At 43.3% G+C, this 26,149-nt stretch overlaps 1 protein-coding gene across 2 annotated transcripts in view; it reads left to right on the top strand.

The window, feature by feature from the left end:
- Positions 1-26,149, top strand: part of LOC134474643 (zinc finger protein 709-like) — a 163,621-nt gene that overhangs the window by 123,789 nt on the left and 13,683 nt on the right. For both annotated transcript variants that reach the window (XR_010045508.1, XR_010045509.1), the window contains one exon: positions 17,226-17,316. The gene's annotated coding sequence lies outside the window, so the exon portion shown is untranslated. The remainder of the gene's footprint in view (positions 1-17,225; positions 17,317-26,149) is intronic.

Consider the following 26,149-nt stretch of genomic DNA (forward strand, 5'->3'; position numbering starts at 1 on the left):
TAGTGAAATCCAAACAAACACAGAACATTTTAAAACCAGTCAAAAGATAATATTGAATAGAGCAAAATAATTAAACACAGCAAAATATTAAAGACAACATTTGTTTTCAAACACAAAATAGAAAAAAATACCCCATATTTTCTATATTGCACACAGTCATCTTCCCAAGAGATGCTCAGAATTCTGCCTCTCCTTGCTGACCAAGGGTGGGCAAAAGAGATGTATGGCTCTCAGTCCATGTACCAGTATGCTCACCAGAGATGCTGACTGGTTCTCCTCCTGGCTTGCATTAGGGGTGCTTGCCAGGAAGGCAGGATAATTGTTTTCTTGTTCAGCTGCCTAAGTCCCAACATGGCCAGATCCAGTATTTATTCTTTACTATACATTTCATACAAGTCAGCAGGGCCTTTATCATATCCTGGCATTTGTTGTTGTTATTAAGCAGTTATGATTGTTGACTCATTGCCCGTGTTTGTTAATGCTATGTCAAATGGTGTGTTTTCTTCTGAGGGTGTGGGTCAGGGACGACATGGGAGATCATGTACTGATTAAGGATCCTGTCACATTTTACTTAGGGATGTAGCAATTTACTTTTGTATCTTCAAACTACCCCTAAAGTATATATTTTTGTGAGTAATCTGTTAAGTTATTTAGTCTTTTAAAGTACATTGTTACAGGGTGCAGTTACTCCTGGAGGACACTGGGGCAGGCTAGGGCCAGGCCTCTTATTTCAGGCTTTGTAGACTTACCTGCCTGAAGTGTCCCCCGCTCCTGACCTGCTGCCTGTAAACACCTGTCTTGCTCCAAAGCTGTGGTGAATTCACAAGTGGCAGTTGAGATCAGGATCTCACTTGGATGGAAGTCATTGCATCAAGGTAGGCTCTGAAACATGCTGATCTTCTCATACAGTGTTCCCCTGAGTGAGACATGGGGCCTCAGGACTGCAGGGAGGAGCTTGGACAGCAGGGCCACAACAGCCCTCTCTTATCCAGCATGCAGCGTATGCTGTTTGCTGAGAAGCTGACTGATGGATAAGGAGTCCTGGACCTGAGCCTTTCTTGCACATGGTACACTACTACATGCTGTGGTATCCTCCACATATGCATGGTCCATCTTCCCCCTACTTCAGATTTCCACAGAGATCTGAGCAGCCCTGGGCTTCCCCTTCCAGGCTCCAACTCTATGGTGAGTTTTAGTGTGAATTTTATGATCAGGAAATTCAATTTATATACATTTAACCTGGAAATTCCACTTCTATGGCCTCATAAAAAATGCGATTGAGAGACACCCGTGATCTCTTCTTATTCAGTTATGAGTGTGGATAGTTAGAAACCATGTATGTACCACAGCAGAGCTGCTGAGTCAATTATTCAATTATAGTCACAGAAAATGCTGAGAGAAGGCCATGTCCTAGGCCATGTCCTGGATTCTACCTGAGATGATAGGAGAGCTCAACACCTGGCGCTCTCTCCACCCAGCAATGAAGAGACTCAGGCCTGAATAGCAGGTGAGGACAGAAGAGAGGGGCTCCTGGAGAGCAGAGCACTGAACCTGGGGAGAAGCCTTTTTGGTGTTTTTTTCCATTTTTCCATTCCATTTCATTATTTAGAGCGTTCTATTCAATATTCCTTTTATTCAAATCATATTTGAATAAAATATATATTTAATTGTGGCTAATTTCTTGAATAAGTATGTAAAAATGGATGATTTAATTTCATTAAATATACTGAAAGTTATGCACAATACAGACACTTCAAATATCACTGTAAATATAAAATAAGGAGGCTTGGTATTCAGCAAGCCAACACATCTCTCATAACTAACTTCTAAAATTCCCAACACATAAAGCCATGAGGATCCTGCTGCGGTGGGTGTCCCTGCCCTTCCTACCATAAAAGCCACCATGCTGACCTGTGCCTACTACTGCCATAGGACAACAAGAGATTTTCTTCAGTGAGTATTTTTCCAGCAAGAATGTCCTGAATCTTACTGCTTTCAGGCATTGCAGGGAATGTGCAGCTTGCACAGGAGCCTAGCACTGCCTGCCTTACAGCCTTTTCCCCCACCTCATCCATGCTGCAGTCCTGCAGGCAAGGGAAGGGAGAGAAACCAGGATGCAGCAAAAACTCTGATTCCTCAGCCCCAGGGGCCTCAGTTCCTGGGTCCTGATCTCAGCCTCCACCTGGATTCAGGTGCTGTCCTGAATTCATCTGGCTTAGTGGGCAGGGCACCCACTCTGCACCTCTGGGGAGGAAGACCACAAAGACCACTGTCTTCAGTGACCCTTCTACTCTGCAAATTTTGCTCCTATCTTTGCGACTGAGGCAGTGGCATTGGAACAAAACACAATATTGTCATTATATTTCTCTTTGTTGTTATTTTTTCTGGCTTCTTTGTTTCTTTAAGCATATATTTAGAACTGCATTTTGCAAAAAAGCATTTCTTTGTCTTTTCACTCCCCAGTTAACATAAGTTTTTACAGATTTCTACTGTAGTTCAAACCCTATGTGATTGAATGCTGAGAATCCACTCTCAAGCTTGGTAGAATGAGGGAAGCAAAGCAGAAACTAAACTTGGGGACACTGCTGTGCCTTCCAGCATTTTGTACAGCAAATCCTGACTCATGCCTGTTTACCCATAACATATGGGTTTCAATACTAACAATCTGCCACTGACAAATGAGTTTCCTACATTTACTTCAAATAATCTCATTTCCCCTCAAATTGCTAAGCACATGGTCTAAGGATCCTTACACCCAAACTTCAAAAATAATTTCCAGTAAACAAGAGACTGCTACCCATCCTGAAATCATGGTGGCTTTTTATGTAAAGACATAGTCTGATCCACACCCAGGGAATCATGAGCTAAGGGGGCAGAGATGGCTTGTGGAGATAGAAACACCTTGAGATTGTCAACCAGCAGCAGCATCAAGCAGGGAGCAGAGCTGCTGAACCCTCACATTTGGGTGAAGGAATCATCTGGTGGGTTTTGCCTTGGGTTTACTGAGGTGGCTCAGTAAATCTAGATTGCTGTAGTGCAGTGCCAAAGGGAAATCATGTCCACGTAGCATTTATTTGGAGTTATTCTTTTGCAATTGTGAAACCTGCATGCGTGAGGTTCCACACCTCTGCCATTGCAGACTCACCCACAGACATTATTTCCATGACTTGTAAAGGATCAGTTTATTTACACAATATGCAGAATTCTGTACTCAGCCTTGTTTTTCTCAGACTTGTGCATTTTCAATCATTTCTTCAAAAAGAAGCTAAATGATTTAGTTTGAGGAAACTTCAATTGTGTTGCCGTGCTTCTGTGTGATATCCTTGCTGACAGACCTGAAAAAGAAGTGAGATGTACTTGCTCAGGGTTCAGCTCCAGAGGGATACTCTGCTCAGCTGTGTCAGTCAGGGCTGCCCCTCACCTGACTGGCCACTCTGGAATCCAAATACCCTTGCTCGGTGTTGTCCCTGGTGTTGGGAAGCACTGGTTTGCAGTGTAGACTCCCAGCGCACTGGTTAGCCCATGAAAAACCTTGCTGTGCTATGAGTTTTTCACCCCTAGACCTGCACCTCAGTGGCCCTGGCCAGAGTTCCCTCCAACAATCATGCACGGCATTCTCCAAACAGTTCTGCTGTGCATCCTCTACGTGAAGGCTAAGGAGGGTCCCAGTTCCTTCCTGCTTCAAACAGTACTGTGAATCAAACCCTTGAAAAGAAATCTTGAAAATTTGTGTAGCATTCTCTGTTGGAGAAACCTATCTTCTTAGTCCTGTGAGGTCTAAGGATGGCTCTGTATACAGCTGTGATGGGAGCTACGGGATGGGACTCTGCTCTGTCCCCTATTTTCTCTCCAGTGCTGTTCAGCTCCTGCCTTAAAATGTGCCATTGGATGGGGACAGAGCACATCTCAGTGATTTGTGCCTGTGCTTATCAACTTTGGGAGGCTGTTGGCCACAGGTGTTGATTTCCTTTTGAATTACAAGACTTTCTCACTTCTCTCACAAAATGAACTGGTGAGACCTCTTTTACTCCGATAATTCAAACCCCAGAAAGGTGAAGCACTTTCATCACCAATCACAGCACTAAACAATGAACCAATCACAGATGCTAGGTTTAGCTGCCTCTGTGATTTCATGAGGCTTTGGTGGGGACACCCAGATACAAATCATAACACCTTCGAAAGTGAATCCTCTGAAGATGCCCATGCTTTGGACTAGAAGATAATTCCTTGCCTTAGTCCAGGGTTTATCTTATTTTATTTTATTAATTTATTTTTTAAGACTCTCACTGTGTAATTCAGGCTGGCCTTCAATTCACTATGTAAATTAGGCTGACCTAGAACTTGCAACAATCCTCCTGCCTCAGCTTCCTAATTGCAGGGATTACACGCATGTACCATCACACCCAGCTATTGATTGTTAAGCTGTATTTATTGATTTACTTGACACTAATCAATTTAGTTACCTTTGTTATTCTTAAGTATACAAAAATGCCAATAAATATAATAAAATTCCAGCCCAATGTAAACAACTTAGCAATTTAGCAGGGTCCTGTCTGGGAATAAATTATGATAAAAGGACCAAGGCACTGGATTCAATCTTCAACACAGCAAAATTAAATAAATCTATAAATAAACAGACCATATAAAATAATCTATAAATAAACAATACTGCTTAGAAATAAATCTATAAAAAATTGCTTGTCAGTAAATCTATACTAAATAATGCTTTTGTGGATAGCTCAGATGAGAAGTGTTTTAAAAGCAATTTTATTTCATTATAATTGACATGCAATGAACTAACAGGTTTAAATACAAAATTCTATAAAACTTGACATGGGCCAGGGATATAGCTCAGTGGCAAAGTGCTCCCTGGCAAGCACAGGGTCCTGAATTTGGTTCCTGGTACCAAAAATAAACAAAACTGAAACTAAAACCAAACAAAAAATCCTCTAGGAATCTTGTCATACATGAGCCCCTTGAAAATCAACACCAAAGTGGTGATGTTTACGTGACCTTCACATTTTCCTTATGGCTCCTTATACTTGCTTCCTTCCATCCTAAGCAATGTGTTTGCTTTTTGTCTCTGGGAAACACTTTGTATTTTCAGGAGGTGACAGGTCTGTAACCACACAGGATGCAGAAGGTTTCTGTTTTTGTTCTGGGGGGAGCTGGTAGGGTTTATTCAATCCTCATAACCATGTTAGGTTTCCCAAGTGCTGTTCCTTGTCAGTGGCTGTGCCATCACAACCCATTGTGTGGATGAACCACAGATCCTCTTGAGTCCATCAGCTGAGGCCTTTTTTGGTGTTTCCTGTATTGAGCTCAAAAATAAACTTGCTGTAGTCATTCTTGTGTTTGTATAGCTGTAGCACTGATTTTCAAGGGGAAGATACTCAGTGTGCAGTTGAATATTTCAGGTCTTGCTTGTCTAACTCAGAAATTGTTTAATTGTCTTTCAAGGAGTTGTTCAAAGCAGAGTAAAGATTTCTGGCTCTTCCTGTGAGTATTTTAAAACCCTGTTCTTTTTAAAACTCTTGTTCATTTAGTTTTCAGTCTTTTTCAGTTCATTTTATAAAATTTACCTAAGGAAAGTTTATTTCTATTAAATAAAATTCAGCATTTTTTGACTTTGGATAGAATTTTAAAGGTGGAAAAAACCCAAAATACAATATATATATATATATATATATATATATATATATATATATATATGCATATATGTAAATCACCTATAATTTTAACATCACAAAACTTCTGCTATGTGATGATTGACTTCATTGTCAACTTGAAGGGCCTGAGAGCTTTCCAAGGGATTAGTAAAGTATACTTCTGGGCTCATCTGTAGGGGTCATGGAGGAATGACACTAGGTTCTCCCTCTGGTCTCTGGCTCCATCCTCCCTGGCGCTCTCCCTCTACTCTGCTCCCTGGCCACCATGGACTGCTTAGAGAACTATATAAGAATGTAAATATGAGATAGCAAACGATAAGAATTTTACAACAAAAACAGTGGTTCTCTGCTCTGCTCCACACTGACTACCACTGTTGCTGATGTCTTGAACATGTACATTCTCTGACCTTGGGACCCCACCCCAGAAAATCTTTCTTGAGTTCCCAAAGCAGGCCAACAAATGTTCACACAGTGCCCACGAATAGTCCATGTTACCTTCAGCCAATTCTTCTGCATCTTCAAGGAGAACATGGCCCTTTTGTGTTCTACGCGTGACTCTGCAGAAGGCCATTCTAGTCCTACTTTGTAAATCAATTATGTGTCTCAAACACACACACACACAAATTAAATCTGATCCTCTAGTGAACCCTGACACAAACTGGCTCTAGCTACCTTTGCAACCTCCCATGAACAATTTCATGCCTCACTCATGTGAAAAACCTAAAGAAGAACTGTAGCAGTGCTGTGCCAAGTATGGGTTAATTAACGGAGGTGTTGTATTAGGCCCACTGGGTTAAAATTCTGTCCACACGTTTGTCTTTGGAAAAGGTATTAAATGTTGGTGTGTCAGCTCACACAGCTATGAAAGTGAAAATAATTCCTAACCCCTAGTCTTGTAAGAATTAACATATGGAAAGCACTTCAGAGAGGCCCTGACCTTACACCTGTAAGTGTTACATATGCTTGTTAGTGTGCTATATTAACATGTAAACACATTTTTAAGTTATGAAGACATCAGACGACGGATACTGAAAGCACTCATTTCTGTGTAATAAAAGAAGGGCAACAATGCAAATAACAATGGCATCTGAGCACTTGCTGTATGGTAGGAACCATGGGAAGAGCTCTGCAGGGTTTTCATTGGATCTTCACAACAGTGCCAAGACAGGAGTATTGCCATTCATCACAGTTTGTTTTTTTAATAGAAAAAAGCCACACAATATTTCAAATCAAAATAATACGAGAATAAGAACAGTTTAAATTGAGGCTCCCAGAAGAGAAGCAGTGCACATAACGTGTCAGGCCCGGGAAGATTTGAGTCCAGACATCTATAAATTCCAAGCCTCAGACTCAGTCCACTCCTCTGCTTCCTCTCACAGCAGGCCTGGGGCTCAGTCTCCCAGAAGCTCAACCTGCAGCCACACCCAACCTCAGAGAAACCCTAACCCCCACTGCCATGCCCACCGCCTGATTCTTGCCTCCTGGAGGGCTCTGCACCTCCTGGGTCCCAGCTTCTGGCCCCGCCCCTCACATCGCTTGGCCCCACCCCCTGGCCACCAGCGAAGATTACACTCCACCCTGCCCAACCTGGGCGGCCCACACCCAGGGACGGTCCCTAGCCACTGGCCTCCTCATCCTAATCAGTCCCGTCCCATCCCCGGCCTCGCTTCACAGGGGATGCACGGAGTGGCCATTTTGCCGCTAGGGACCCCTTCTGGAGACCTGAGCACTCTTCCTTCCTTCCTCCGCCTAAGCTGTGGCTGGGCTGGGACTGGGGTCTGGGCCAGGTAAGTGGGCGGCAGCAGGTGTTGAGTTGTGGCGCGGCCTGGTGGCCCAAACTGTAGAGGCGCAGGTGCCCTTGGTTGGGGGTCTGGGGAGACGGCGGGCGCGGCACTGGGACGACCTAGCCTCAGGTCTTCAGGGCCCTCTTTTCCTCTCTCCTCTCTGTTGGGGTCCGCATGTCCAGCCTGGAATGTGGCCCAGGATCCTTGCCCGCCCCCAGGTGCTTTTGAGAGCCCAGCCCTGGTGTGGGACCTGTGGGCAGGGCGACTGTGGGTCTCACATGGCCTCTGCTCTCAGTGACCCTGGCCCTGCTGAGCTGCTGACATTTACCCCAATCTGATGATTTTATTCCACTTGGATCTCCTCCCTGCAGACTGAGAGAGGAACTAGAGGTTATACTAAGATAGCGATAGAGTTATTTCCAAAAGATGAAAAATATTAACAAAAGATGAGAAATACAAAATAAAAAGCAGCCTTTATTCTGAGAACATGGAGAGAGATGACCGGCACCCCACCGCTGGCGTCCGGCGATCTCTCCGGGGGACACGTGGCGTGAGGGCCTGTAAATAGCCTCGGTTTGGGGTGGAACCTAAGGCGGGCATTAGGGATACACAGGTAGCCCATTGGTCCTAGGTTTGGCGCCATATTTAAATTCCCAGGGGCGGGAAGATGGCATCACAGGTAACTTCCTAGGGGCAGGGCAAGATTGGGCTTCCTGCTTCCAGTTGTGGCTTTCCTGGCTACAGTGTCCTGTCTGGGCCAAAACCTTTCAGATAGCAGTTTTTATTCTACCTGCACATGCTTTGTCTCCAGTTCATTCCACTGATAAGGGCTTTCTGCTTGTTTCAATATTGGCTCCTCTTGGGTGTTTAAGCTTTGTGAGGAGTCTGAATCTGGCATGGGGCTTTGAGGGATGAGAAAGTGTGATCAGCAGTTTAAAAATTTAAATCCACAAAAAAATAATTCACCTACATTGTTGAACCTGCTGTGGAATACCCATCTTGTCCGTATTTGGCTGTCTCTAACCATACTCCCCAGTTGTGCTCACATCATTTATGTATTTGAGTAGTGTTGAATATTTATATTATATGCATAAGTAGAGGTTTACTTAGTTATCCTGTTACTGACCATGTACACAAGGCTTGTTCCTCTAAGAAAAACTGCATTGAGCATATATCTTTTTTTCTTGGGATAAATTCCAGACATTGGAAATAGTAAATCAAAGTTCTGTGTTCTTTCCCTGGTACTTGATATGAATTGCTTCTTAGACAAGACATGTTAACAATAGACACCTTGCAAAATTTAGGTATTTTCCCAATTATCTGGAGAAATTTGGAGTTCAGCAAGCTGTTGAGTCATTTTCTGTACCAGCTGAGAGGCCACACAACTTACTGTTGGATTTTATTTATAACTGATGTACCATGTTCATCCTTTTGTTTTGATTCACTCTATTCTGTTTTATTTCATTTGGTTTTATCCTCTTGACAATTAAAAAAAAAACACTTTCTTGCAAGGCATAGTGGTGCATGTCTGTAATCCCAGCACATAGGATGGTTAGACACGAGGATCACAGGGAGTTCAAGGCTAGCCTGAAATACTTGTTGAGTCAAGGTCAGCCTGCAGTACATAGGAATACCTTGTCTCAGAGGAAAATAAAACAAACAAACAACCAATTTTTTTTCTTTTTTATTTTAATGTAGCACAGATAGATATTAATAAAGTATGAAAACACTTTTATAAATAGATTAATTTTTTTTCATAACAGAATAGTGGTTAGTACACTGTGTTCAATGATCCCAGGGATTTCTGTATGAGCTATATGCCCATGCACTTTAAAAATTTGTCATTTTTAAAAAATTTTTGAGACAATCTCTAAATAATTTACCCAGCTCTCCAAGTTGGGTTTAAACTTGTGGTCCTCCTTCCTTACTCTCCCTGAGTGCTGGGAGTACAGGTATAGGATATCTTCCTTTGGTAATTCACAGTAATTATGAATGTTTGTGGGGTAACATGTGCTTTTGCTCTATGTCTCCTTTGTAGAAAGAATCAATCCAGTTAATGTGTCTACCACGTGTCTATCACCTTACTAACCTACAAATACTTTCACAGTGACTACACCTGCAAATCCCATTGTTTAGCAGTTTTGAAAGGTATCCTTCTTATTAACTGTGGTCACCAGGCAGTTTGGTAATCATTGAAAATTTCTTCTCCATTGTTAATGAGACTTGGTATTCTTGGGTGAAAATCCTCCTTTCCCCATCCCTCATGGAAATGATCATTCTTTAAAATCAAAGTGCCCAAGAAAGATGTGGAGGCTCAAGCTGCTTGGGGCACACTGCTCTCCAGAAAGACCAGGTGATGGTGTTCTGCAGCCCTTCATCTTGCTCCCAATTTTTTTCCTTAACTCAATTCTGGGAATTGAATGCAGGCCCGTGCACTGAACTAGAGTATATTCTGTTTTCAAATTTCTTTTTTTATTTTGAGTCAGTGTTTGCATACGTAAGTACACTGCTGAGACACCAATCTTGGCCATAGATTCTTACATGTCTGTGTGTGAACACACATTGACGTCAGAGACATTTCATTTTCAAAACCAAGATCTTCCATGCACACATCCCACTCTCATCGGTGATTACTTCGTGAGCAGATTCCTTTTCCTCTTTCCCTGTGGGCCCAGCGAGACTGAGCTCAGCATCCCTGCAGCTTTCCCTGGTTCTCATGACCCACTCTGATGCCTTGAACTCTCTATGTGGAGTGTAGCAAGGCTCCCAGTTTCCTCCTGCTTCAAACAGTGCTTTGAACCACAGTCTTAAACAGAAAGCTTGAAAAGTTATGCGGATCTCTGTGTGGGATAATCTCTATTGTGAGCATTTCAAGGTCTGGGGACACCTGTGTAGAGCTGTGATGGAAGCTACTGGACAGGGCTCTTCTCTGCACACCATTTTCTCCCCAGTGATGTTCAGCACTTGCCTTAAAACCTGCCATCAGATGGGGACACAGCACATGTCAGGGATGTGTGCCTCCATGAATCAGCATTGAGAAGCTCAGCATTTTCTACATTTGTTTACATGTGGTGATTCTCTTTTGAATTACAAGAATTTTTCATCTCTCACAGAATGGACTCATTATACCTCATTGTCACTTCTAATACAAACTATTTATCTGCCTGCTGCTTGTAAGCAAAGATTTCTTATTGTGGATTCTACATTATTCTTCATTCTGTTTTTTTAAATGTAAAGAATCAGATCGTTCTCTCTCCCTTGTACCACTGAGATCATGGGAAAACTTTTCCAACATGAAAGGATGAGTAGATAAACAATAGTCTTCACATTTTATCTGTACACTTTGGTCTATCTGGAATTTTCTCTTCTATTGAAGAGCAATATCAGCCAGTCTCCTCTAGGAATATTTGACCAAACATAATCTGATGCATGAATATTAAAGACCCACAGTACTAAGTTAGAGGGCAAAAATGTCAGAGTGGGTGGGGAGTAGCAAGAGAGAACAAGGATATGGAAGTTCCCAAACTGAGCATGGTGCTGCAACTCAATGGATGTGGAAATTGTAAAAATTAGTGATGTGATGATGTGCTACTGAATTGAATATGTTGAAATGCATGAAATCTTAACTTTTAATTAAATTTACCTTAGAATTTGATGTTGAGAATAATTATAGACATAGGAGCAAACATCAAAACTGAAAGAAATACAAGGGGATGGGTTACAAGGGGATGGGAAGGGAAAAGCAGGTGCTTTGCAGGACTTGCTCCTAAGTAGAGTTCAAGACACCTGTCATGGTGTGGTAAAAGTGCCAGTTATGGAATTCTTTAAGACAGGGTGCCTGACTTTAGTTTTCACTTTGATCCCAGAGCTAGTGAAGTCACTGGAGGTGCAGATGACCAAGGCTCTGCAATTTGGACTTAAGGTTAGTCAGGAACCAGCCCTGCATCAGCAGAAGGACAACAATCACCAACTGTCCTTGTTCCTTGCAGGCCCAAAACTTCCCAATGCCTGTCACAGACAACTCTGTGAACAAATCCACCCCAGCAAAGTTTCTCATTCAGCTTAGACCAACTCATTTCTGCATGTCTCAGGGTTGCAAGTCCAAATACTGGCAGTCTTTTTTCTTGTCAAGTGTTCCATGCACTCCCCCAAAGGCTCACAGGCCAAAGCCAAAATCTTCTGAAGAAAGTGCTTATTTTCAGTGAGCTCAGGTTGGTCCAATTCAGCTGGAACATCTTGTAGAATTCGACACCAGCCTCGTGCTCCAATTGCAGAGAGGCCAGCCAAGCCTTCTCTCTGCCTTGAATGGGACAGTGCTGGTCCAAGAAGCCTTCCCCTGCTGATCGTGGTCCCTAAAAGTGCAGTGACCACCTGTCCTCCATTCTTTAGGAAAGCATGAAATCCATCTTCCTTTCTCACCCTCGTGGTGTTGTCTCTGTGAGAAAGAGAATGGTGTCTGCAGTGTTACTCTACTCGTGCTTACTCTACAGGGTTGGTGCACTGTAAATATCTGTGAAGTGAGTGATCAGAGGGAGTGTGTTCTGCCTGCTATTCCTTCCTCTTCACTTCATATTGGGATGCATCCTGCCATTCTGTGTGCCTTCTGGGGACACCCCTCCCCCTATTATGTGTTCACATATACAGAGGCCAGGAAGTTAGGCAAATTCACAGTAATGTGGGTAGAGCCTGACCTGTTCTTTAGAGGGACTTGTGTCCTGGATTACATGGAATCACAAGAGAACAGTGGCTACATTTGGTCTGGTCATTGCATCATGGTCACAGTCTAGTAAATTGCTGGTTAAAAGCACTAATCAGCTCCTTTTATGATGTCTGTGTGAACCTGTGTCCTATGGTATCACCCAGAGATTCCTGCTCTTGATATCTTGGAAGCCCATGGAACGACTCTCCTGTGTCCTTCACAATGAAGAGAACAGCTTCACCCAAGTGACAGATCCATGGTAGGAGGCAAGGCTTCTCCAAGGCTAAGAAAAACCAGCAGTGCTGACAGGGAAACAGCTCTGAGGAGAAAGATCTGAGTTTAGAACCAAATCCTCCTCCTGTCTTCCTATGTAAACCTAGACAAGAAACCCTCCCTCAGGTCTTTCACAGAGTGTCCCCATGCACTATAGAGGTCATCCTGGCATCTATTTCCTAGGGACATTATCACCAGCCTGAGATGACAATTGTAATGCCTGTTAGCTGGTGTCTTGTGTACATAGTATACAGAATTAGAGGTTAAATCCAGCAATGGGTGCGATGAACGTGGAATACAGTGCTGCCTGGTGGTAGAAATGACACTGACCTCCTGGACATATTCCCTGGTGGCATTGTGAGGGGGCAGATGTTCTTCAATTCAATCATCTTTATGTTCCCTAAGCATCACAATCTCTGCTATGTACTATGCTATGGCCTTGAGTCAGGAACTCACACAGGCTATGCAAGCACTATGGATGGAGTTGCACCCCCAAATCTTCTGGCATTGCTTCTACACTCACACCTTTGTAAATTAGCACTCCCATGACCTGACTCCTACTCAATAGCTGACAGCTGATCTTCTGATGCAAAAAGCTGAGTAGCCCATTCCGTACATTATGGGCCTCACTTAGTGAATTATCATTATTATTATTATTATTATTATTATTATTGTTGTTGTTGTTATTTTGCATTAGCAGTGCTGAAATTGAGCCCAGGGCCTCATGCATGGTAAGCAAGTACTCTATGCTGAGCTCTCTCCCCAGCTCCTGACTCACTGTTAAATAACTGACAATGGCAGACATCATGTGATGTGAATATTAAGGTTCACGCATTAAAATAACTGTTATACATCTTCTGTTCTTTTCCTCTTATGTTCTCTCTTACATTTTAGTATTCATTTTTCTCCCTCTCTGGATGTCTGGCTGCGGGGAATTCACTGCTGTCTCTGAAGCTTGCAAGAGGAGAGGCTGAGGAGCTTTGAGTGAGAAAAGGGAAAACAGTCCAAAAGGAATCAGGCTTTTTCCTTGGGTCCTGCCTGTAAGCAAGGGACAGAGCCTGAGAGCAAATTTTTCCCTAGTGCCATCTCTCCTGAGCCTTTCTTCACAGAGATATGATGGTGGCAGACCCAGCAAAACCTCCTGGATTCCTGATACACAGCAACTTTAAGAGAACAGAGAATATCTCTTATATGATTTGACCTGTCTTCTATCACACGTGTCTTGTCATATTTTGAAAATGTATGTAATGAGTGGACAGAATTTGACCTCTCAGCCTTCTTTCACCAATCATAATTGTTAATGATTATGTACAGTGAGATTACTGTACAGTGTTTTCCTATGGATTTTCTTTAGTAGGTTCTCACTTCATGGTTTGCTGTGGTTTGTTTATTCATTCAAATGTTATTGGATATTCACATTGCAATTTTCAGTTGTTGGAAACAAAGTTGAAGTGAATATCTTATAAAATTCTCTTCATGACGTAGAGGATTGTATGCAAAGAATCCTAAGATAGTCAGATGAGTTAACCTGAAATTAATTGCCAAAATGGTATCTGAAGTGAATGTACCACAAGCAAGACAGAAGAAATTTCCTTCGTGAACTTCCTCACCAATACCAGCATGTTTTGAACAAAAATGAAAGTCTCCTTTGTGCTCTTCAAAACATCTACAGGGTTTCTCTTGTGGGATGAATATTCACTTATCTGATAATTGACAATGATAGGAGGCATGTAGAAACTGGAAAGTGTTCATGTGATGGCCAAGGGCATGTTGAAGGCCTTAGAAGTGCTAGAATTCTGAGTCCGCTGGAGGACTTGGAATCACAGCTGGCTCCTGTGGAAGTTACACTGCATGACCCAGGGAGTACTGACTTCTCCTGAAGTTAAGGCCCCATGACTAGGACAGTTCTTGTGAGAGTTCCCTGGTATTGCGTGACAGGCCTATGAATTGACAGAAGATGGAGGTAGAGGAGCCCCTAGCCCAAGCAGAGGGACTCGGGGGACTGTTCCTCTCTACCCATAATACATGTGCACAATCTAGACAGCTTTGGAATATGGGAGCGGCCAAAAGAGCTAAAGCAAAATGTCAGTGAAACAGTCCCACCATGGATGTTATACCCATGGGAAAATGACAAAAAGAAAGGGCAAAATGCAATCTCAAACATCTAGTCCATCAGGAGCAAGACCAACTGACATTGAAATAGAGGACTTTAAAAGACATAAATCAGAAACTTCAAAAGATAGCAAATGAAGTAAAGAAACAGATCCATGAAGCTATAGAGGAAATCAAATTAGAAATAATGTCTCATGTAAAGAAATAACAGATGTAGTAAACAAGTTTCTCAACATAGTTAGAGAAGAAACAGATAAAACAAAAAAAATACAGGAGCATGGTAAATTGAAACTATGAATGAACAATTTAGAAAACAATCAGAATCTATGAAACATTTTCAAAGAGATATTCAAGCAACAAAAAAAATATTGAAAGCTGGCAAAACCATTTAAATGAAGCAGAGGATAGAATTTCATAATTTGAGGACAGTATTGCAGGGAGTGATCATGAAAGTGTAGAACATATAAAAATAGCAAAGCATCATGAAATGACAATCCAGCAGCTTCAACATGATGCCAAGAGAAGCAATGTAAGACTAATAGACATCAGTGAAGATGCAGGAGTCAATGCAAATGACATAACTAAGCTATTCACATAAAAAAATAACAGAAAAATTTCCAAACATGAAGAAAAGCCTGATATACAAAAAAGTGAGACACACAAAGTGCAAAACAGTCATAACAAACATAAGTCTATGGTCAAACATATAATAATGAAGATCCCAGACATACAGCTTAAAAAGAGAATACTAAAACTGTGAGAGAAAAGACACAACTCACCTGTCCAGGAAAGACTATGATTACTATTAAGGCAAATTTTTCAGCACAAACCTTCAGGTTAAGATGAGGTTGGAGTGAACAATTTCAAGCCTTACAGAAAACCACTTTACCCTAACCCTAACCCTAACCCTAACCCTAACCCTAACCCTAACCCTAAGGCATATCCCCTGCCCACAAGCCCATAAACTCTGGAGCTCAGGCTTGGGACATTCAGGATGCGCTAGGTGTTCCTGAAGAAACTTAGCCTGGGGATCTACATGGAAGTACAGTTCCAATGAAGAGTCAAGCACAGAAGATGTGGACCTGGGGCAGAAGGGAGCCAGTTGAGTGAGAGTCGTGATATACCTAGGCAACTCATCTGTAGGGAGGGGTGTGTAGGCCTTCTGCCCAATATGTAAAGCATCCAGCCACAGCCTCTCCCACCCAGAGTGGGGCACTTTGGTCCCAAGGAGCCCTTAGTGGCTGAAAGAAGTCTCTGTGAGAGGGAGACCTTGCATAGTTGTAGCACACTTGGACTTTCTGACACGTTGTCTCCTTGCCCCTCCCCAGTGCAGTCAGCTTGTTGAAGGCAGTGACTGCTATATGCCATTTCATTGCACTCAATGGATCAGGGCTTCTGCTCCACGAATATCTGAGAAGTGAGAGGTCAGTCGGTATCTGTCTTGCCTCTCGGCAGTCTCTAGCTTAGGCTATGATCCATGGCTTGCCCACTTATGCATGGTCTATACCCACACTGAGGGAGGCCTGGGGTCCAGAAAAATGGCTTTTAGGTGAGCAATATCTGTTCTGCTGCAAATGGTGACTCTGTGGCCTCCAAAGAACATTGTAAATCAAATGGGCAGGAGTTGCATCTGCTCTGCTTACAAGGTCACGGCCAATATCCAGAAATGTGTCTGCACACAGCGTGTCTTCATGTGTATTTGTAGCATAATTAAACCTATTTGCTCTTCCATGATATGTGACAGTCATGGATTTTTTGCTGTACTCAGGGTTTCCTGTGTTGAACAAACCCTGAGGCCCATATAGTGACACTCCAATCTCCTTTCCAAAGAATAGAAAGCTTCCCCCAAGTGTTGGTCACTAAGGGGATGGAAGATCATTCATGGGAATCAGCACAGCCTCTACTGTATGTCTTCATGGGGCCAATGCCACAGCTAACCACTTTGCATGGAGCGCCCATTTCATCCCCAGTGACCCTGAGTTCTCAATACACTCAGCACCTCATCGTTCAGCATTGTAAACTGGGGTTGAGTGATCAACTTGCACATGGCCAGGAACTGAATCTCCAGGTGGCCTAGTCTCACTGGGCTGCTAATGTAAGAACTCACATTCTCAGCTTTGGTGCCTGCAGGGCTGAGATGTCAGCCATGGAGGAAGCCAGCGAGGAATGGCCTGACCTGGGGCAGCTGTCCAGGAAGGCTAAGTCTGGAGTCTCCTTCAGGCTGTGAGGTCCATCTGCCTGCATCTGGCTTCCTGTACAGACATCTGCCAGGCTCTCTGCTGGCTGACTTCCAATCTGTGATGAGACAGTGGGGAGACATGGAATTGGTGTCGTGCACATGACTTCTCAGAAGGGTTGGAGCTGAAGCAAAGCCCACACTCTAAATTGTCCACAGAGGCTTGTGCTACAGGGCTCACTAAGGAATATTACCATGCTCACATCACCTCGATAGAGGAGAGGCAGAAAAGAAGTCTATGCATTAACAAAACCTATGAGTTTTAAGATGGCCTCCAATTTTAGAGATGAGAAAATGGAGGATCATTCTAGATGTCCAGATCCATTAATGAGGCCCCACACAATGTTCCCCAGTTTCCCAATAGAATGTCCACAGGAAGGAATTAAGCTACTCTTCCATAGCCATGGAAGGTGAGCAGCTGTGTTAACTTTTCTTTTCTTGTGCTCATTTAGCCCTGAGGCTCCTATGAAAGGAAATGTGGTTCCTGAAAAATTCCTGTAAGACAAGCACCAGAGAAATGGACAGAGTGGACTGACATTTGAGGTAAGCACATCTCTGGTGAGTTGATGATGTGTAAGAGCTGGGGATAGGGTGGAGAGGCAGCCAGCTAATGGTCCATGAACACCAGGCTTAGGGCTGAAAATGAGATACAAGGGCAGAATTCAAATCACGCCAAGAAATGAAGTGTCTTTGTGTTTGTATCCCATTTTCCCTTCTCCACCAATGTGTGTACAATGATCTTGCCTGTGACAAGGTAGAAGCTGAGTAGAGAGCATATGGTATTTGAGCACTTGGAGTCTAGATTCCTTGAGAGAAGAACCACAGGTGCACAGTGTTTGACAAGTCCTGGATGGATGTACTTAAACGGTTAATCTGACCCTAAATTCACCTCAGTACTCTATGGGCCGCTATACAGTCCCTTCTGTTGACACAACCTGCACCAGGGCAGATATCTATTGTTATTCTGGGTACCATGTTTGGAGCAGGGACATGTCACACAGGGCCCAGGGGCCAGCTGCATGCCCATGTCCTGTGTACAGCTCTGTTGGGCCAGAGCCCCGAAGCCTGGAGAAAGCCTGAGGCTCTGAGAAACCACAGGATTTACTTTGTTAAACAACATAAACTTATGTTCCTCAAAGACAAAAAGCACTATCCCAGACTTCTACCCAGGAGGACAGGAGATGACTCTGGAGGCTGTGGATAAACATGGCTGCTGCCCTTCTCCTCCTGCCAGCCCTGTCCTAGATGGAAATGTGAACATGACAGTGGCCCAGGCTCAGTTTCCCTGTCCCTGCGCAGGAGCATCTGCCCTCAGTGCCTGTCCTCAGACCCCCTCACAATGATGACCTAGGGAGGGAATTGTTTATGCAGATTTACAGTGGTGGCCAAGCCTAAATAGCCTTGTCCTGGAGTCTGTGTCTCTGAGTGGCTGGTGGCAGAGCCTAGGGACATCTGGCCTAGGCTCCCTCTTCTATCTGGGTGCCTGGAGACTGGGCCTGGTGAATCCTGTCCTGTGCTGCCTTTGACGGTTGGGCAGTTCCCGGTGAGCATCCTGAAGTATCTTGGCTGAGTGAACCATCCTCTCACTTGTTCCCAGGTAGTTTTCCCATGGCAAGTCCTGAGGCTGGGGTTTTGAGACCTAGGAAAGCAGCATGACATATTGACTGATCACTCTCTCTAGCCAAGTGCCTGTGAAGGCCACTGTCACCAGATCAAGGTGCTTGGTGACCAGATCCTTCAGAGTTCTGTTTAGATCTGTTGCCAAGCAAATGAGGTTACACGCTAGGGTCTATAGCTGGGCTGCCCCCTCTAAAGCCCAATTTATTTTTATTGTGGAATAAATCTGTTTTCCTTAGAAACAGCAGGTGAAAAACTGGAAAACTGAGTGTGGTTTTACATTTTGCTACACTTTGAAAATTTAAATGCAGCAAACATGTAGATGCTTCAGATGTGGCAGGCATGGTGCCAAGCACACAATTCCATCCAAAGGGTCCCTTGTCTCTGAAGATGAGGTGTTCAGTGTCTTCACTTAGAGATATGTCACATTTTCAGGTGACTTGCTTTCCTGGGCATATGTTAGTTTCATTTCAGTTCCATTAGGGAGCATGGAGATGTTCCCAGATTGCCCATAATACTTTTCCTTGAAGGATGTGAATGTTTCATGTTAAAACCCCCACATGTCCACGGGAGGAGGATTCCTAGCAAGTCTTGCTCTCACATGCCTATGAATGATTACTTATGAGTCCTTGGATGTTTACCTCAGCCACACACTGTAGTGCTCCATATTTTGACAGCCTGTGAGGGGGGACAGCAGGTCGTGAGAGCAAGTTAAGGCTTTGCAAGGCCATGAATGCCATTGCCCCATGTGGATGAAGGACACATGTGTGTCACTTCTGGGGAACTTGTCTGCTAGCAGCTGCTTTCATTTCCTGTCCTCCCATCCCAAACAGACCATGAGCTTTGTGTCCCTCCTGGGTAGTTTGCCTTTCCTGTAGGTGATGGTGCTGAGCCTCTTTAGTGGCAATGCTCTTTGCTTGGTATACTTCAAGCAGTGTCTCCGTGCTGGGCTCCTCCTGTGCTGTCACCACCTGCTATTATGGGGCTGAACCAAACAACTGCGACTTGTTCATGCATGTGTCATCTATGTGCTGATGGGGATTTGTTCTGTTTATGGCTTGATTCTTGAAAGCAGGGTACCACAGCCAGTTTTATTCATGTTCTTGTGTGTATATACACTTTTATTTCAAAGAAAAGTGCTTGAATGTGAAATTAGTGGATCATATTTCTGTTGTCTGGCTACCTTAGAAATTCTTAAAGTATCTTTGGAAGCAGTTGATTCAAGCAGAGTTAAGTGGTTGGTTTTTGTTTTGTTTTGTTTTATTATGCTATACTATGCCATGCTATGTTATGTTCCACTATGTTATGTGTTGGTTAGGATTTTGAAACTCCTTCAGCATGTTTTCAGTGCTTTCTGATTTGAATTTGAATAATCAACCTGAGAAAATATAAGAATATAACATAATCTGACTAATTTTGCTTTGGAGAAAATTTAAAAAGGAAAACTCAGTCAGGGATGTTGGTGCACGCCTATCATTCCAGTACTCAGAAGGTTGAGGCAGGGGGATTGTAGTGAGTTTGAGGTCATCCTGGGCTACAAGATAAGACGACGACCAGCCTGAACTGCATAGCAAAACCCTTTCTAAAAACAAAATCAAAGAAAGAAAGAAAGAAAGAAAGACAAAATAATATAAAAATGAAAAGTCAAAAGTCACCTGTCAACTGAGAAATCAAATCTTTGTGAGGTTTTCTTGAATATGTGTTTTAGTCACCACAACTAGCATCAGATTTACCATCATGTAGGCATTGATGTTCTGCCTGGTGTTTGCATTGTTTTAATTTTTTAAAGTTTTTACTGAAATGAGTGCAGATATGCTACTTAATATACCCTCTTAGGATATGAGTAGCTCAGTATGAAGAGAATTTGATCATTCTTATTTTTTCTGTCCTAAATTTATATTTTGAACAAGAATTTGATAGAGGGATTACTACCTTTTTTGAAATAATAATAAGCATCTCATAAAGATACTCTTTTTGAGTGTATAAAATCATAAAAATTATTATAGAGTACTAGTGGTTAACGTACCTTGCACTGGGATTTCTGGAATTTCTAAATGATGGATATTTTCATACATATGTAAAATTATTTACAAATTTTAATACATGGTCTCACTAATTTTCTAAGTTTCCCAGGCTAGGCTTAAATCTTTCCTCATTCTTTCTCACCCTCCCAGAGTGCTGGGATTACAGGTGTATATAATCCTGCATTGGCAATTGATAGCAATGTTGTGTATTCATGGAATAAAATGTTCAGCTTCAGTTTTTAGACACTTTGCAGAAAGAGTCAATCTACTTAAGCTATCTGCTCCCTTCCTAGCCTGCATTTTCTTTCACAGAATAAGACTGAAAATCCCATTACCAGTGTTGTAGATTCTGTGCTTTTTAACTGTGGTCAGCATGTGCTTCAGAGCATCAGCATAATTGCCTTCTGCACTGGGACTGAGGTTTGGTGTCCTTGGAGCACATTCTCTTTTTATTTGATCCTTCCCAGAATTTGATTATTATTTGAATTCAGACCCCCAGAAAGGTGTGAAAGTTAAAGCTACTTGGGGCACGCTGCCCTACAGAAGGCCAGGCCAGTGTAAAACATTATTTTCCCTGCTGTCCTACTTTCCAAGGGTTTGTTTTGGCTTTTGGATATTGATTTTTCTTTCTAATTTTTGCTCTGTTCATCAGTGTGTCTGTCCTTAATGTCTGTGGGTCAGTGACATCAAAGGAAACCACACATTCATTAAGGGTCATATTTCATTTTACTTAGGGATGCAGCCATTTTCTTTGGTATCCTCAAACTAACCCTACAGTGAATATTCTTGTGACTATTTTCAGTTATTTAGTCTTTTAAGCAAAATATTCTCATCATGCTGCTTCTACTGAAGGAAACTGTAGCAGTCATGAGCCTGTCTCTTATTTCAGGCTCCATACCTTGACCAGCCTGCAGTGTCCCCATTTTCTGAACTGCTCCACAGCTGTGGTGAGTCCACATGAGGCAGTTGAGATCTGCACCTGAGTGGAAGACTTTCAGTCAAATTGGGCTCTGTAACAGGATGACCTTCTTGAACAAAGGTCCCCTGAGGGAGATAAGGGGCCTTAGGCCTGCAGGGAGGAGCTCTGGCAGCAGCGCCATTCCAGCCATCTCCTGTCCAGCCTGCAAGCTGTGCTGCTTTGCTGAGAAGCTCACTCATGAATTAGCAGCCCTGAATCTGGGCCTTTCTTGCCATGGTTCCGGCTAGGTGTCATGGTGTCCAGCACCTCTGCCTGGTCCATCTTCCCCACCTTCAAATCTCAACCGAGATCTGCACAGCTTTGGGCTTCCTCTTCCAGTCTGCCACTCTATGTAGAAACTACAGGTGTGAAATCTGTGACTATGAAACTCAACTTGTATACATTTAACCTGGAAATTCAGCATCTAAGGCTTCATTATAAAGAATGAGGCTGACAACACCCATATTCTCTTCTTACTCAGCTTAGCTGTGAATAGTTAGAAACCACTGAATGTACCACAGCAGAGCTGCTGCATCAATTATGAAATTACAGCCACTGAAAATGCGGCAAGAAGGCCATGTCTCAGGCCATGCCCCCGGTGTTACCTGAGATGAAAGAGAGTTTATGGCCTGGCCCTCTCTCTACCCAGCAGTGAAGACACAGAGGCCCACGCAGAAGGTGAGGCAGGAGAGAGGGGCTCATCGATGGCAGACCATGATCCTGGGGGTATGCCTATTTCTTTTTTGTCCATTTTCTTATACCATTGAGTTAACTATAGTGCTCTATTCAATGTTACTTCTATTCAGTTTAGTTAAGAACAAATAGTGGCTAATTTCTTGAATAGGTAAGTGAAAATGGATGATTTAATTACATTACATACAATGAAATTCACAGTACATACTTCGAATATCTATCTATATGTGTGTGTGTGTGTGTGTGTGTGTGTGTGTGTGTGTGTGTAAAGGAGTCTTGATATTCAGAAAGGCAACACTCTGTTTATCACTATCTCTAACACACGAGGTCATGCAGAGCCATTCCACAGTGTAGTGGTGCTAGAAGCCACCCTAGAAGTCACCAAGCGCATCTGTGCCTGCTACTGCCAGAGCACAGCAAGAGATTTGGTTCAGTGTTTGTTTTTCCAGCAAGGAAGTCCTGAATCATCCTGCTTCCAGGCAGCTCAGGGAGTGAGCAGCATGCAGAGGAGCCCAGCACTGCCTGCCTTACACCCCTTTCCCCCACTGTATCCATGCTGCAGCCCTGCCAGGGTGCAGCCAAGTCTCTGCCTCCTCAGTGCCAGGATCCTCAGTTCCTGAGTCTTGGGCTCAACCTCCACTAGGCTTCAGGTGCTGCCATGTGTTCAGCTGGCATAGTGGGTGGGGCACACTCTCAGCCCCACATACACAAAGATCACTGACCACACTGACCCTTCCAGTCTGCAAATTTTGACTGAGGCTTTGGCATTGGAACAATACACAAAATTGTCACTACCTTTTCTTTTTGTTCTTGTTTTAGTGGTTTCTTTTTTTATTTAAACATATATTTAAAATTGCATTTTGCAAAAACCCTTTATTTGTCTTTTCATGCCCCAGTTAACAGAAGCTCTTACAAATTTCTACTGCACTTCAAACCCATATGCTTGAATGCTCAGAATCCAATCTGCAGCTTCATAGCATGGTGGAAACAAAGCAGAAACTGAATTTGGGGATATTTCTTTGCCTTCTAGCACCTTGAAGAGAAAACCTTGACTCGTGTCTTTTTACCTCCAAAATATAGGCTTCAGTACCAACTGCATCTGCCACTGACAAAATGAGTTTTCTGCATTTATTTCAAACAATTTCACTTCCCCTCAACTGGATAAGCACATTGTCTAAGGTTTCTTATGCCCAAACTTGAAAAATAAGTTCCAGTAGACAAGAGGCTGCTACCCATCCTGAAATCATGATGGGATTTTATGTAAACATATAGTCCAGCCCACACCCTGGCAGTCATGAGCTGAGAGAGGGGCAGATGGCTTGTGCAGATAGAAACACCTAGAAATAGTCAACCAGCAGCTGCAACAAGCAGGGAGCAGAGCTGCTGAGCCTTCACTGCTGGGTGATGGAATGGTGTGGTAGGTTTTGCCCTGGGTTTACTGATGTGGCTTGGTAAATCCAGGTTGTTGCAGGGATTATCCTTCCAAAGGAAAATCATGTACATGTATCATTTATTTGCCATTTTCTTTTGCATTTATGGAATCTTCTTGCATGAGATTTTATGCCTCTGCCATTGTAGACCAATTCATAGGCATTATTCCCATGTCTTGTCAAGGGCTAGTTTATTTACACAACATGCAGAGCACTTTTGTCAGCCTTGTTTCTCCAGACCTGTGCATTTTCAATCATTTCTTCAAAGGAAGCTAAACAATTTAGTTAGAGAAAACTTCAACTGTGTTGGTGTGCTTCTGTGTGACTTCCTTGCTGCCAGACCTGAAAAAGGCAGTGAGTTGGACCTGCTGGTTCGTTATCCCCAGAGGGAGATGCTTTGCACAGCTGTACCAGGAAGGGCTGCTCATTAATTGACTGGCCACCCTGACATCCAAATGTCCTTTCCCCAAGCTGGTCTTGGTTTTGGGAAGCATTGGATTGCAGTAGAGACTCCCTGTTCACTGGCTGGTTCTTGGAAAGCCTTGTGCTACCATGAGGTTGTCAGTTCCTAGACTTCACCTCTGTGGCCCTGGGGCCAGTTAGTTCCAGCAACCATGCACAATATCCTCCAGGTAGCTCTTCTGTACACCCTCTATGTGGAGGCTAGGGAGGGTCCCAGTTCCTTTCTGCTTCAAACAGTACTGTGAATCAAACTCTTGAAGAGAAATCTTGAAAAGTTGTGCAAGTTTCTCTCTGGGAGAAATCACTGTTCTTAGCCCTGCATGCTCCAGCGACACCAGTGTGTAGCTCTGATGGGAGCTGTGTGTCAAGGTTCTGCTCTGCACCCCATAATTTCATGTGTGCTGTTCAGCATCTGCCTTAGAACCTGCCATCAAATTGGGACACAGCACATCTCAGGGATCTGTCCCCTGCATGCTTCAGCTTTGGGAGGCTCAATATTTTCTGTACTTGTTGGCCATGTATGATGATTGCCTTTGAGTTAAAAGAATGCGTCATTTCTCTCATAAAGTGTACTTTTGAGACATCTTTCACACCTGTAATAACAATCATCTATCTGAATATTGATTGTACAGAAAAGTTTCCTGCTGTGGTCTTTACATTAGTCTTGTTTCTGTTTTTCAAATGCCATGTATCAGAACTTTCAATCTCTGTTTTGTCACTGAAATCATGGGAAAGCTTTTCCAACATGAAAAGATAAGTATATACACAATTGTCTCTACATTTTCCCTGTAGACTTTGTCTGTCTGGAGTTTTCTCTTATTTCAAAGAGCAATAGCAGCCAGTCTCCACCAGTAATGTTTGGACAAACAGAATCTGATGCATTGATACGAAAGACTCAGAGTAGCTAATCACATCGAGAGAAATGTTAGAAGCACATGGGGACTAGCAGGAGAGTACAGGGCTATGGATGGGTCCAAAACAGCAGAAAGCTGAAACTCGACAGATGTGAATATTGTACAAATTGGCGATGTGCTTATGATAGGGCTACTGAGTTGAACATGTTGAAACTAATAAAATCTTAACTGTTAATTTAAATTAACTTAGAGTGTAATGTTTAGAAGAATTACATAAGAGTAGAAATGCAAACTGAAAGAAATACAAGGGTTACAAGGGAAGGGGAGGGAAAGACAATACTTTACAGGACTTGGCCTTATGCAGAGCTCAGGATGTCTACCATGGTGCCAGCAACAGCCCCAGCTCTGAAATTCATGAAGTGCTGGTACTGAACTGGGCATAGCTTTCACATTGATCCCAGAGCTGGTGAGGTCACTGGAGGTGGAGCTCATACAAGCTCAGCAAATAGGACTTGAGCTCAGTCAGGTACGAGCCCTGCCTCAGAGAAGGGAGAGAAATCACCAACTCTCCTTGATCCTTGCAGGCCCCAAAGCCTCCCAAGGCCTCTCAAAGACAATTCTGTGCACAAATCCACCCGAGAAAAGTTTCCTGTTATGCCTCACCCCACTCACTTGAGCATGCCTCATTGTTGCAGAAGGCCCCAAGTTTGAGAGTCTTTCTGCATGTAAAGTTACACATGCCCTCCACAGAGAATAATAGAACAAGGCCAAACCTTGCTCACTGTAGTTCTCATCTTCAGTGAGTTCAGGTTGTTCCAAAAGACTCAGTTTAATTTGGACTGGGTGTCCCAACTTGGTAAGCAGCACCTTCCAGGCGTCAGTAAAGGAAGCACTGGTCCTAGGGAGGACAATTGTAAGCAGCAGTATAGGTCCAGCCTCCCTCCCAAACTGCCCTCCCAAGGCATCCTGTGGAGTTGGACACCAGCCTCTTGCTCCAGCTACCGAGTGCCCAGCACCAGCCATCACTGTGCCCTGAATGGGGCAATGCTGACTCAGGCAGCCCTCATGTGCTAATGGAAGTCCCTGGACAGTGCTGTGACCACCTGTCCTCCATTCTTCAGGAAGCCTGAAATGCATCTCCCTTTCCCGACCTCATGGCATGTTGCCTCTGTGAGAAAGAGAGTGGTGTATTCAGTGTTACTCTACTCATGGGTACTCTACTGGGTGCTGCTCTCTAACTATCTGAGAAGTGCAGATGGAGTGTGTCCTGCCTGCCTTTCGTTCATCCTCAGTTCATATACTGATGCATCACTCCATTCTGTGTGCCTTCCCATGACA

This window comes from Cavia porcellus, unplaced genomic scaffold (assembly GCF_034190915.1).
Source record: "Cavia porcellus strain 051 isolate PalLab524CR breed Dunkin Hartley unplaced genomic scaffold, mCavPor4.1 scaffold_34, whole genome shotgun sequence".
NCBI classification, from domain to species: Eukaryota; Metazoa; Chordata; class Mammalia; order Rodentia; family Caviidae; genus Cavia; species Cavia porcellus.